This window comes from Pleuronectes platessa, chromosome 18 (assembly GCF_947347685.1).
Source record: "Pleuronectes platessa chromosome 18, fPlePla1.1, whole genome shotgun sequence".
Classification (NCBI taxonomy): Eukaryota; Metazoa; Chordata; class Actinopteri; order Pleuronectiformes; family Pleuronectidae; genus Pleuronectes; species Pleuronectes platessa.
The window spans coordinates 2,496,174-2,507,473 of NC_070643.1; the positions used below are offsets into that span (position 1 = coordinate 2,496,174).

Consider the following 11,300-nt stretch of genomic DNA (forward strand, 5'->3'; position numbering starts at 1 on the left):
AGATTTTCAGATTTCCTGCCTATTTGTCACATTAGTCTGAAATCAGTCCAACATGATGTTGATAAGTGTGGTGATTTATCCTGATTTGGCTGATGGAGTGTGGTTGATGCCGTAGAAGCTGACTGATTATGGAAATCAACAGTAAATTGTTTTTGAACGTGGCCCACTTCTCCTCAGCACTCCATGAAGGGCATGGGGAGTTGCATGCCGTAACTCACCACCCTGATGTCAGACTTGTAATGTAATTACAAACCCATCTGTCTCTCATCGTATGACAAGCGCAAAATGTCCAATTATGGTTTCGTTTAAACTGTAATTAGTTCGGCCCAATTTGCCGTCCTCCAGCGTGCTGCCTGTGCCTAATGAAAGGGAGATGCATGATTCTGTGCTGAAGAACCTGAGAGATTTCTGCTTACTACACACTGCCTGTGTTAGACACACTTTTTGCCTTTGCCTTTGCCTTTTTAGGTAGGGCAGTAATTAATGTGGTTACAGTCTCATTCTTATTAATGCTTCTCACTTATAATAATTTCCTGAAAATTGTCAGAGGGAGGGATGTTTCTAGCGCCTGAGGCCAAACATCCACTGGTACTCCTGAGGGGATTGATCTTTTCAGAGCAAATCATTTAATCATAGTTTAGTTTAATTCAAACATATTCAACCTCTGGTGAACACACACACTGCTGCCACATCCCTGAGTCATAGCCATATGTCTCTCGGCCATATTTGGGATACAAGATATAAAAAAAAATTGTGACCAAAACCCAGGGCTAGTATTAAGATGCATTTATTTATTTGTCCCAAACACATGCACAGGCACACTCATGCAGGTAGGGACATTTAACCTCTGCTTTTGACCCATCTGGTGCAGGACACACAGAGCAGTGAGCGACCATGTACGGCACCCGGGGAGCAGATGTTGGGGGAGTAAGGTGCCTTGCTCAGGGGCACTAGAGAGGGTAGGGAGAATCCTCTTGGATTTTTGGACAGATCAATCCAGGTTCGTCTTTTTGTTGTTTCTCCGTAGAGTCGAACCAGAGACCTTTTCTGCCCATAGTCCAGGTTTCTGCCACTAGTCCACCTTGAAGAAATTGTATTAAACTTTGACTTATAAGTCAACATATAGTAAGAACAACAATCACGTCTTTACCCACAATGCCCTCCCTGAACCAAAGAGACCACTAGCTGAACTACAAAGGTGATGTGTCGAGGCTGCATTGCATCAATCAACACAGCTGAAAGCATTTTTGGGTATTTGCTATGTTGGAACCCTGGAACATGATTGGCTTCTGCTGCTGGAGGGGTTTTGTCCCAAGAGACTGAATCATGCTCATTTAAAAAAGAAAACATTAATTGTGTAGTTCTTATCACAGTGTGGTTCTTGATAAACCTGGAGACAGAGCCTTTTTAGTTAATGACTGATCTTTGACACGCAGGAAAAAACCTTCTACATATGTTAATTTCCGTTTAGATTTCAGTTGCAACAGTTTTTCTTCTTTTGGTTGTATGTTTTTTTTTTTTTTAAATAACATCCAGTAGCTTAGTTTTTTTTATTTAAATCTACCTTATGTGTCTTTGTATGAATCCTTCATTTAATTATTATAAATTTTTTAACCAAGAACATCAGTTTTTATGTTGCTTCCCTTCTCCCCTACCAGCTGGACCATAAAACTGAGTAGTTGACCCCACAGAAAGCAACAAATAGAGATTTGCGACTCATGGATCATCGTTGTCATCATTGTGGCTCGTTGTTGACAAGTGCAGTGTGCTAGAGGTATCACTTCCATATAATGTTTACTACCATTCTTTTAAATACAACTTTAGGGTAATTTCATGGGGAAGTATGCACTGTACTACTTTAAAACACAGAGGTTGGACAATAAAATGGCAGACAGTAAACGCAGTTCATATTAAATGGGGAGTAAGTTCAGACACAGCCCTTATCTTGAATAAGACTAACCATAATTCAAAGTAGCTATAGCTTGTGAAATATAGAATATATGGAATATATATCCATACAGTTATGTTGACAATATCAATATATGATGTTTGTCATATTATTCACATAATATTTAATGAGCTCAAGAAACATATAGTATCCATGTTAAGTGTGAACCATCAGTGGAGATTGTGTGAAAATCAAATATATGTTTTCTGGTATAGGCTGTGCCACTGTGCCACACAGGAAGGAGGTTCTGGGTCCAAACCATAGAATGTTTATGGTCCGAACCGACGGCAAGGGCCGTTCTGTGAGGAGTAGCGCCCTGTGCCATTTTTAGGTCCATGAGAAAAAATTGGATTGCTCGTAAATGTTCTGTTGATCAACTGATTGTGAACTCCTTCATGTTGTGTGTGTGTGTGTGTGTGTGTGTGTGTGTGTGTGTGTGTGTGTGTGTGTGTGTGTGTGTGTGTGTGTGTGTGTGTGTGTGTTTGTGTTTATCTGACAGACCTTGCTTATTTTATCAATAACCATGCATTTTCCAAATAAATGAAGTGTTCAGCTGCTGCCTGCTCCCCCTACGTGACTGCTTACACCTCTGCTGCTCCCAAACTATTTACAGTGCCTTGCATAAGTATTCACCCCCTTTGGACTTTTCTACATTTTGTCATGGTATAACCACAGATTAAAATTTATTTCATCGTGAGTTTATGTAATGGACCAACACAAAATAGTGCATCATTTGGAAGTGGGGGGAAATATTACATGGATTTCACAATTATTTACAAATAAAAATCTGAAAAGTGTTGAGTGCATATGTATTCACCCCCTTTACTGTGAAACCCCTAACAAAGATCTGGTGCGACCAATTGCATTCACAAGTCACATTTGCAAGTCACATAATTAGTAAATAGGGTCCACCTGTCTGCAATTTAATCTCAGTATAAATACACCTGTTCTGTGACGGACTAATGACGGAGATCATTACTGAACAAACAGCATCATGAAGACCAAGGAGCTCACCAAACAGGTCAGGGATAAAGTTGTGGAGAAATATGAAGCAGGGTTAGATTATAAAAAAATATCCAGAGCTTTGAACATCTCTCTGAGCACCATAAAATCCATCATAAGAAAATGGAAAGAATATGGCACAACCGCAAACCTACCAAGAGGAGGCCGTCCACCCAAACTGAAGAGTCGGACAAGGAGAAAATTAATCAGAGAAGCAACCAGGAGGCCCATGGTTACTCTGGAGGAGTTGCAGAGATCCACAGCTGAGGTGGGAGAATCTGTCCACAGGACAACTATAGGTCGTCTACTCCACAAATCTGGCCTTTATGGAAGAGTGGCAAGAAGAAAGCCATTGCTGAAAGGGATCCATAAAAAATCCTGTTTGGAGTTTGCCAGAAGCCATGTGGGAGACACAGCAAACATGTGGAAGAAGGTGCTCTGGTCAGATGAGACCAAAATTGAACTTTTTGGCCTCAATGCAAAACGCTATGTGTGGCGAAAACCCAACACTGCCCATCACCCTGAGCACACCATCCCAACAGTGAAACATGGTGGTGGTAGCATCATGCTGTGGGGATGCTTCTCTTCAGCAGGTACAGGGAAACTGGTCAGAATAGAGGGAAAGATGGATGGAGCCAAATACAGGGAAATCCTTGAAGAAAATCTGATGCAGTCTGCAAAAGACTTGAGACTGGGGCGGAGGTTCATCTTCCAGCAGGACAATGACCCTAAACAAGACTTGAAGATTGCGGTTCACAGACGGTCTCCATCCAATCTGACTGAGCTTCATCTTTTTTGCCAAGAAGAATGGACAAACCTTTCCATCTCTAGATGTGCAAAGCTGGTAGAGACATACCCCAAAAGACTTGCAGCTGTAATTGCAGCGAAAGGGGGTTCTACCAAGTATTGACACAGGGGGGTGAATACTTATGCACCCAACAGATGTCAACTTTTTTGTTCTCATTATTGTTTGTGTCACAATAAAATTTATTTTGCACCTCCAAAGTACTATGCATGTTTTGTTGATCAAACGGGAACAAGTTTATTTAAGTCTATTTGAATTCCAGTTAGTAACAGTACATAATGGGAAAAAGTCCAAGGGGGGTGAATACTTATGCAAGGCACTGTAAATCAAGGGAGACTTATAAAGAACCAATCACAAGCGGACAGCAGTGATGTCATTAATAAAGAAAATACAGTAATACACTGCTGCTGCTGCAGATAAAACAGTGAGTACGATGGAGAACGGAGCTTGAAAGAAAAAAAATCTAATTCAGAGGAGGAAAATCAGTTATATTTTTACATTGTCAGAATGTGAGGGAACTTGTTGTATCGCCTCTTCGGGTTTTAATCATCCTAAACTGCAGGATTATTAAATTCAGAGACAGATGTGATTTCCCCATTCTATAGAAATAACAAAATTATCATTATATGCTCATGTTTATCCGGGGATGGTTCAGTTCTGTCGGTTGATCTGTGTGGTACTGGACTCAGTTCAGCACAAAGATTAAAGATCACAGATCTATAGAATGAATATCAGCTCACCAGTCAATATTTGTGATTGTCTTCTCAGTATTTATTTATTTAGAGTAATCAGACTGATTATCTCACATCAGTAGATCCTAACCTCCACTCTGGGATATTATTTGGAATGTAGCTTTGAAAGTGAATAATTTTTATTTTTTTTTGTGAGCGATCTCCTGTGCGCTCTGTGCGCCTGATGGCAAAGTCACGTTCACAGCAGCGATTTTACACACACTCGTCCTAGCACAGTGCTAGAATATATTATTAAAAACTATTAATGACTTTTAATGATTCTGAGGCTTTCTAATTCACAGCATTTTAAATTAATCCTTGTTTGTCTCAGTACATGGGGCAACAGCTCAAACAGGGGAGCTGTGCTGACCAGGAATTCACCTTAATCACAAGAGAAGAAATTGTTTTATTTATTGTTGACTAGAAAACATTTAAACAATTAACACCATTTCGACGAGGATGGGATTCAAACCCATGCGTGCAAAGCACAATGGATTAGCAGTCCATCGCCTTGACCACTCGACCACCTCATTCTGCTTGCACAGTTATTCTGGATCTATTGGTTCAGTGTGTGTATATTTGGATGAAACCGGTGCTATTTGAATGCATACAGTAAATATCATCCACCTCAAATTTCCAGGGAAGCTCCTAAGTAGATAATAGACATTGATTTCATTCCTCTCTCACTGGATTGCTTGTATTGTGGCACAGGAGCAAAGACATTGAGTGGAAGGACAACATCTGTAAATCTACTCAGGGTGATGGTACCTGCATTCAGGCTGTGATTAGCCTGTAATCAGCGAAGTACAAACTGATTATTAGCTCTCGATCATTAGCTCAGCTGACTTCAGGGAATCTGCTTTCGAACCAACTATTTCTTCTCTTCTGCATTTCTATCCTTGATTACAACACACTGCTCTGATTTCTGTAGCAACGACACAGTCTTATCGTATCTTAGAGACGTCCACATCCCTCTGACCTCCTCTGATAAGAGTTTAAGAGAAGAAAAACAGAGAGTTTAGGGTCACATGGTTTTCCAAACAATGGTCAAATTACATATGAGCTATGTTTGAACCATCAGCAGCTTTAGTCCTCACATATCAGAATATTGAGTAGAGTTAAGGAGAGCATAGAGATCGATGCAAAAAAGTCCAAATTGGCCGGATGCAGATTCACATAGGGATTACATTAATTAAGTGTGGGGGAAACACTTTCCAAACTATAACCATGGCAGATTCACACTGAATTTAGAATGCATGTCTCTCCACACAGGACAAATGTGTTCCCCATCATTCATTCAGCCCAACATTGACTTCCTCTCATTTCTTGTCACCGAAACAACAGTTGAAGAAATGTGCAGATTCATATCAATCTATGCAGCTGTGTTAGTCTCATCAACACTGGGCAATTCCCAGCGTGAAATGCTCAGTCAGACAATGACAAAGGTGAGGTTAAAAAAAGGGACTGCCACAAGGAATAGAAGATCAAACATAAGTGGAAAGTATTTCTCATCTGGGAAAATGTGCTTTGCCTATAGCGCATCAACACACTGATTTATTAAGGACAGCCTCAAGCCTGCAGGTGATCAATCACCTCAACAGTCAGTTGGCACATGAGCTCAGTATGAGCTGAGTATTTCTCTGTATTTTCAGTATTAACTCTTAAAATCTAAGGCTAGTAATCTTGGAGAAGCTAGCAAGAGCGGGCAACGCTTGAAAAAAATGCAATCGATACATCCCACCCCCTCCCATTCGCTCTTGTGTCAAAGCTACACCTTTTCGCTTACTTCTGGTTATCGTGGTGTATGTCTGCCCGGCTGAAGACTTTGGTCATGTACAGTGAGAGCGTGGGCGATGGTGCGTTCAGGCAGACCGTTTGGTTAGTGACAGACAGGTACCAAGGCCAAACATCACATTTGGACTGAATTAAATTGTTGTCCTATTTATTACAGTCCTGTGGGGGCCACACACATATCCTTTTTTTCAGACCTATTTATGTACTGATGGCTTTCAGGACATGAGTTGGAATATGGTATATGTATACTGCACATTTAGGAGTATTAATACACAAGAGCTATTCGATGTACGAATGATTCAGATGTCTGGAAACAGGTCAGGATGAGGCCTGGCTAATGTCTGGAGAGTGAAGCATTATGAATTTCATGTTTCCCATTCCAGCCTGAAATTATTCCTCTTGCAGTTTTTAGAGTGCTATTCTACCAGGAATCTAGTATTGTAGTATTGTTGGACAAATTAAAACATGTTAAAATCTTCTTTCCACGTGCTCCTTGTACACATTTCATCTACTTCTTCCAAAAACATATTCTACACTCATGATTCGGAGGCTTTGTAGATTTCAAAAATTATGTTTGTCTTATCGATCGGTGTCTGGCTGCTCTAACATCATGACTTAACGATTTGCAGTTTGTGGTTTTGTGGTCTCGCAGTGGTTTGGTCATTAATGACGAGTTGTCAGATATTATTATCCTCAAACAAAAGGACCCTAAAAATACTCTGTGCAGTTGCTTATCCCCTGTATTAAAGTTTTTTTTCCTATATCTCTAGCGACCTTAGTAATTATGATGGGAGGAAGTCAGGTGACGTGGTATGAAGATAGAGGAGAAGGGTTCGGTGGATGGATGGTTCTGATTTTGACACAGGAGACAGCTGTATATATTTTTTTCATTTTGAAACAAATAGTAAGCATTTCAATCATAACACAACTATAAATACACATTCATATATTGTAGCCATGAGGACGAACGTCCTGTAGGGCCGGAATTGTACTGGCACTGTTTTATGATCCACTTCTATTTGTGGTATCAGAGGGCAGGAATTAATGACCTACATATATGGTGGTGTTGTTGTTGTGACATCAATCTGCCTCCACTAGGCTCCACCATTAACAACACTCTGAAAAAGCTCACCAGCCCAATGCAGACATGTGCTGTTCTGGACCCGCTTGTGATCGCAGAATTTGACTACTGAGAAGAGCAGAAAATCTGCTCTGTGCTCACTCTTCTTCCAGCCTCATGAATCTGCCAGAGCGCTCTCCAATCTTGACTTGCAGACTGATAATAGCTCAAATTTGTTTTGTGCCAGCTCAGTGGTTTTGTCATTCATAAGCTGCCACACCACAGCACAAGCAAGTTTTATCTTTTGGTGAAAATATTCACTTCAAGTGCAGAATAAATTCACTTAGTCAATGCTCTGTCTCTGTGAACCTGCTCTTTTTTACGAGCTGAACCTGGAGCTGTGAGGGAGCAGGTCAAGAGCCTCATTGATCTCAGTCTCAGATGGCTGTATTTTGTTCAAAGCCCTTTGGTGCAGAGTGTACTGTGTACTTCGATCTATGGATGATTTATCAAGTCTGCACTGGCTGCGACTTGCTACAAGTCACAACACACTGCCATGGTGATTAATAATGTGCTTGAATGGCAATACAGACTGTAAGCTTGTACATGATGTGACAAGACGGGTCAATAACCAGCTGTAATAATGGGCCTTTGGAGAAGAAGGACCTACTGGTGTGATTACATTTTACAACGCGTTGGCCCGAGGAACATTGAGAAACATGGCAGAATCCATGCTGTATATATAAATATATAATTAGCATGATTACAGTTTAATTGTACATTATTATTATTATCATACGCAACAACAGCGGCAGCTGAACAGTTACAGATGCCCTGTTACACTTAAATATATTTCACTAGTCTTAAATAGATCTTTTTAAGATAATACAATGTTAGTAACATTTTTAAATACGTTGGATAACTACAAGATTCTCTTACTTTATTATTGTGTGCAAACGTGGCATTCACAGAACATGTAGACTGAACCCAGGACTCACTCTGAAGGTAATGTTTAGCAAAAAGGATAGAGACCCTTTTTTTCCTTGACCTTTTATTTTCCACAACATGATGTAGTAAAAACCAAGACAAAAATATAACTACGTGCATTTACAGCTGCATAGAACATTTTGTCTTCACTTTGTTGCCTTGCAACTACCCCTCTTTAGAAAAAAAAAAATAGGACAAGAAAAGACGGCTTTTACCTTGTCTGTTTCTGCACAACAACAAATGGGTATAAGAGATAGAAAGGGAGAGGATGTAAATAGCCTTCCATATGCATTGCTGCACAGACCAAGGAAGCTAGCTTTCATTCAACATGGTTTTCAAACTGTTGTTAAAATGTTTCCAATTATTAAGTTTTGTATGCTGAATATTATAAGACAGATAAACTGGTCAAAGACGAGTATACATAACTAGCTGCTATGCTGATAATGCTAACAGGCAACACACATTATTTAAAATTTCAGAGGGAATAATGCAGATTAAAAAAGTAATTAATCATGGCAAAACTGTAAAAATAATTAATGTTAACAATATTCTCTTTACGTGGGTCTGCATTTTATGTCCGGAAATCCTTAAACACATAATATTTACAAGTCCTCATAAAACTTGACATACAGCATTATTTCCTCTTGAATCACCTCTTTTTACACACGCTTGACTAGATCATATCAACAAAACTGCTCATTCAATTCAAGATCAGCAACACGATGTGATAACGTTAATAAATAAACTCATTGAATACCATCATCCCTACAAATGTTGTTGAGGAAATAATCATTTATTTCACAGATCCCTAAATTAAACAAGAAGGCACACTGCCTGTAACCCACTTGTATGTATATAAAACAAAAAATATTAACTTGCATTAAAATTAAACTTGAACTTCAAACCAAGGCTTATCACAGCCACCAATTGAAATTACAAATTAAATAAAAGGATAAAAAAAGGTTCTTATATTTCAACCTTTGATACTCTTTCTGTGGTGATTTGAACCAAATAGTATACCAAAGGAAATATGTTGGTGTGAGTGCCACCCGAGATGATCGTGAGTGGTTAGAAAGTACAAACAAGCTTTATAAAATAACTATTATTTGTGCAGCCAAACCATTCTCTAGCACTGACACAGCGCTCTAGAGATCGGTCTAGCTGTGTAACAGTATTGTCACGTGTGATGTTGTGTTGATGTCAGGTAGATCTGAAAGTGTGGCATGTTTTATGCTGACACTATCTGGCCGTTGTTGCTCTGCAGGGAGTGCTTCTGGGACTCCCTTGGCCTTCCACCAATCTATGCCTCTTCATCAAAGATAAACTGCTCTGATCGGAAGTTTCCTTACCACAAATCATTTAGGTTCATTGATAGTTAGAATGTTGAGGTCACACATATAAATCGGCCCTCTTAATCCCCTTTTCACACAGACCCTGACGCATACATATGTTTTAAACAATAAATCTTTATTAATTATCTTTATTCCACTGTATATATATTTTTTTCATTACTGAGAGAATACATGGAGCCAGATTTTTCATAAATATAATTTCAGTGTTGTAAAGTTAAATCTTTTTTTGTGTTCTGCATTAGAATGAGAGAATGGTTGGGTCCCATATGGCTTTTCATTACAGAGTGAATTGATCAGCAGATGGGTTCAGCTGCAGCTCTGAATCTGAATGACTTCTACAAACTTCATATTCTACCAACAAGAATTTATCAAATATCTGCATTTCAAACCAATATGAAGCCCTAAATCAACACTGTCAGTAGCCTTGTTTAACATCTTAATTGGATATGTGTGATGATGCTACTTCATTCAGAAGTGTCTCCTTTTCATATTAATGAGGGGTATAATTACAAGAGAAACAAATGATACGGTATATTACACCTTTCATTGCTTTGCAATTTCACAAATCAATAATAATTATTATTATCATTTAGTTATCGCTGACTGATGGAATCAGTATGCTATTTATAAGTATTGGTTAGGGTTATATCAATAAAAAATAAGGGGGCCTAGAATCAGTCCCATTTCTGGTGAGTGAGGAGACTACAATGTGTGAAGGGGAGACAGTGACATTGCAGGACTGACTGAATTACACTACTCTATTAAATATATTGTTTTTGATGACCAGAAATAGCTAGCTAGAAAATAATATGACTTCTAGCTAAAAGCTAGCTAGGAATTGTACATATTTCTCTTTTTCACTAGTAATGGATTGTGAAATAAGACTTACATGTACATTCATCAGATGTACAAAAGCAGCCGTGTGAAATATATTTCAGGTGTTCCATAGTGAACACACACTCTATATGTCATTTTTTACCCATACAGTATGTGTTCACTTATGTTGAAATACATAATGTACGTTTTTTTCTTGAAGTACGAAAGGAAATCAAAAACAAGATATTTAATGAATTTCTAGAATATTAAATGATGACCTCAAAAAGTTTTCAAAGATATAGGAAAGAAACACACAAGCTGCATGAAATAACACAGGAAATATATACGGTTAATTTTTTACCCATGTTATGCATTGGAAGGGTTAAGGACTCACCAACATTTTACATGTTTATTATTTGGGATATACATTTTTTATCCCCTAGGAGACCGAATATATGTCAACAGCTATAAAAAACAGCATTGTCACCATATTTTTTAAAAAGAAAAAGTTCGAAAATATAAATTCGTCTTTGAATGACATGAACAAACCCCTTCACAATGTAGACACAAGTCAAACGGAAATGATGCAAGTGTATGTAAGTGATACAATGCACAATATTCACTTAAAATATGTATTGCAAAATTTATATATATATATATCAATATTTAATAACATAAATGTGTATTTTGGGCAGTCTGAAAAGAAACATGTTGAGCAATCTCAAAATTTAACTCTGCATGAGAAAATAATGTCTCACCTTTAGCGCATTAGTTTGTCTTTATGTTCAGGAAACAAGCTGCATGG

General features: G+C 38.5%; 1 non-coding gene across 1 annotated transcript; it reads right to left on the reverse strand.

The window, feature by feature from the left end:
• Positions 1-4,937: 4,937 nt before the first annotated feature.
• Positions 4,938-5,019, reverse strand: trnas-gcu (transfer RNA serine (anticodon GCU)). The gene has a single exon. It is a non-coding gene; the product is annotated as a tRNA-Ser (tRNA).
• Between the last annotated feature and the right edge of the window lie 6,281 nt (positions 5,020-11,300).